The sequence below is a fragment of the Elaeis guineensis genome, chromosome 2 (assembly GCF_000442705.2).
Source record: "Elaeis guineensis isolate ETL-2024a chromosome 2, EG11, whole genome shotgun sequence".
Classification (NCBI taxonomy): domain Eukaryota; kingdom Viridiplantae; phylum Streptophyta; class Magnoliopsida; order Arecales; family Arecaceae; genus Elaeis; species Elaeis guineensis.
The window spans coordinates 94,938,163-94,942,128 of record NC_025994.2 but is presented as its reverse complement, the minus strand read 5'-3'; positions in this window follow the sequence as shown (position 1 = coordinate 94,942,128).

Here is a 3,966-nt window from a genome sequence, read left to right as displayed (position 1 = left end):
ATATATGACATCTTTATCTCTACTATTATAATATCAACTCTAGACTTCCCACTCCATCCTACAATTCGACTCTATTATTTTCCAATAACCACAATAACTCAAGGATGGTGGAACTGTCTTATAACCGCATGCTGGCATTTTACCCTCAAAAAAAAAAGATTGCATGCTGGCACGGTGCAGTGTGTTGATCAGAGGGCCTTTTGTTGTTGATGTAAATAAATCAAAGCCATACTCTTGAGTTATTGGCGGTTGGTGAGATGTCTCTTTTTGATATCACTGTCCCGGGGGCTGAATCAAGACGAGCTTGAGGAGAATCGGCATGCAATTTTAATTTTGAAAGCTACTTGTGTCCTTTTGGGAGGAGACTCGGCGACAATTATTACAAGACAACGATCTATTGAAGGATGCCATCCCTTGCTTATGGGTGTATGAACTTTAATGGCGGTTTGTGTCTTGTTTGCAGCAATTCATATATATCATGAGCCAGATAAAGCGGCAGATAAAGTGGCAAGATACGTAGCAAATCACTCGGATGGTATTATTTAGGATTTATTTGGATGGTTAGATCCAAAATCTTATGAGATTCATGATCCAATCATAAAAAATATTGGATTATAAGTATATCAGACCCTATATTTATATTATAAGTATCTAAAATTATTTTTGAGTAGGCTGGTCTGAATCCCATAGGAAAAAAAATGATCTCAGCGGCCAGTCCATTCAAACATTGGTTCTGGATACTTGTAAATAAATGGCCTGATCTACTTATACTTCATTATTTTTTATGCTTGGGCGACGAATTTTATAAGATTTTGAGTCCAACCATCCAAACAGATCCTTAGATGACTTATTCTTCTACTCCTTTTCAGTTTAAGAATAATTTGTTTTCCAATATGATTGATTGCACCTAAAATAGATGGATATAAATCATCTGGTTCAGCAAAATTTAAATTGTTTCCTTTGAGCAAGAGAAAGATATATCTTCCTTCGCATCCGATGATCATTATATAATCCATTACACAGCGCTTGGACCACTCCGAACCCATCATTCATCTACCTACATAGATCTCAAAGCAAGTAGCAGATAATCCAATGTTTGTTTGGCATGAAGGAAGGCATATCCTTCTTTTGTGTGAAGAACACAACTATGCTCCAAATAGACTTGGATATGGTATGGACCAGTGATCTTCTTTGACCATCAGGGTCCACGCCACCTTCCATTGGCCATCTCTTCTCTCCACCCTTAAAATCCTAGTAAAATCTCCCAACCCTTCCAAAGCCAAAGGTTTCTCTTTACTAAAAGCCCCTCTTCCACTATAAACAGCTCCTAGGTTGCTCCTTTATGCTTGCTGCAGCGCAGCTCCATTTCCTTAGAAAGAAAACATCTCAAGACATCTCAAGAAAAGCTCTCCATTCCTAGCTCCCTAAACGGCCACCGCCACCATCTCCTCCTCCGCCTATTGGGAGATGGAAGAGGGAGTCATCTTAAAAGCTATTTGTTTGAATCTAAGGCACAAGAGATGGGGCTCCTTGCAGCGATTAGGGCTGAGCACAAGACAGGTTCGATCAAATTGAGAAAAAAATTTTATCTGATTGAACCCAATAAGGTTGAAGAAAATTCAACCCGCTACCGACCGTTTATCATGTATAAACCGTTTGAAATTGAAAGAAATGATTTATAACGGGTTCAGATGGGTTGTATCGGTTTAGGCTTTAATGTTGACCCAATATTGATTTTAAGTTCAATATTGGCCTACTTAAGTTTATTTATTTTTTTTTTGTTAATTTAATGCAAAAAAGATCTAAACATTATAAGTTATAAATTTTGAGCTTATTTTTGAATCTGTACAAAATAAAGCAGAAAAAGAGAAGATTTACTCATCTTAAAGCAACTACATCTGAAAGCTTTTATTTTAGAATTATCTTAAATGGATGTACTTTCATCAACAATCCAATATTAATATTTTCATTAATTCAAATGGGTGATGGGGTGTTTTTTTAGAATGAAGTATTGAAGTCTAAATGACACCATCCCAAAATAAAAGTGAGTTTGTGAAATACTACATCAGTAAGATTTGGTTTCATATGGGTTAAAAATATAGGAACTGAATCTGACTGTAAATAATCCATTTTTTTACAAATCTCAATCTGATTTCATCCAATTTATATCTTTCAACCGACCGAAATCGATGTTTATTGGGTCGGATTGGATGGATTTTTTCGAGTTTCAATTATTTGCTCAGTCCTAGCAGTGATTCTTGTCGATTCTCATTAGTCCATTAATACGTTGAGTTATCTTTTGCTCTTGAGATTCACTACAGTTAGCTCTGAAAATTTTCTTCTAGGTGGAGTAGTAGTTAGACCCATGCTGCAGTATCCCCCAGTTCACATAGACCATGGGTCAAGATCATTCTGATACCATTTATTAAAATCCATGACCTCATCTAAAAAAAAACTAGTTGAAAAGTATTATTTAGATTTATTAGGTTTGTATATCTATTCAAGATCTACCAACTGTATAGCCAATATGGGATTAAATATACATCCGCATGGGTTCTCATATCTAATCAGGGCCTTCCATTAAATTTATAGTTTATCAGATATATCTATGTTAGTGTATTGTATGATTAGTTTTATAGATAAAATGTAATATTAGAACTTATAAATGCCTCATGACTTTCTTGAGGTTGTTCTTTTACAATGAGAAATAATTTGAGCTGTTGAAACTTACATATTGTTGATTATGATTTATATTATTGGTCTCCTTAGATACATCTGATAAAATTGGACCAATACAAATAAGATTAAAAGAACTTACATTATTAAAAATATTTAATATTAAAAAATATATGTTCTGAAAAATCTCTTATTCATGAATAAGCAAATGCAAAATGGACTTCTCTGAAGAACCAATATGTGGACATGAGCACCAAGTCAAGTCCTAGTGAGTAGTAGATGGAACTAAGAATATAGTAGAGGATGGCTTGAACCGTGACCAAAAAGAGGCCAAACCTAAAGAAGGAAAGGCAATTTTAGCGACCCATCAGCTACTCGACCCAATCCAACCCACTCAAAACTTGGAGCAGGTATAGATTTTAAAAAAAATATCCAAAATAGATTTGGATCAGATATGGATAATGACATGCACTGTCTCGAATCTAACCCAATATAATCTTAATCTATATCTCTTTTTTAAAATTATAACTATTTTATAATATTTATATATATCTGACTTGACTAGATCTGACACGATCCACATCTCTACTTGATCTAATCTGACCCGATTTGAGGCCGATATGTATAGAATAGGTATGAATATGAGATTTTTAATTACAGGACGGATATAAATATTGGGCGATCGGACCAATGCCTAACCTATTGCCATGCCTAATCTAGAGGGGACATCAGAGGTATCTATATAGCCAGTAAAAATAAGAAAAAAGAATTGCGCAAGGAATATTTGTGGTAGGATTCTTTATGGCTTTAACTCGCTAGATGTCAACAGATAATTGGTAGGGATGGCAATAGATCGGGTTTGGATTGGATCGATCAATAATTGTATCCACCTCACCATGAAAAAATATATACATATGTATGTTCCATACCCATCTCAAGTCAAATTGGATAAAATAGAGAGTGTGGGTTAGATTGGGTTGGGTTGGACATACCTGTCTTGCCTCGGATTAGATTAGGAATCACCAAAATCTCCTAAACATTATAGACTATCATGCTTCTACTAAGATTAAGCTCTCAAAACCTCAAGATAGCGTTTGGTGACCCAAATGAGATCACCACGCTAATCTAAAATCACTAATGGTCTGAATCTTATGATAATCTAATCACCAGTGATCTAAGATCACTACGTTTGGTAGGTTATGGTTCAATGATTAAAAATCCTCGGATATCCATGAATAATCTATTTGATATTCTATAGGAATCTAAGATCACTGATTATATAATACCAAA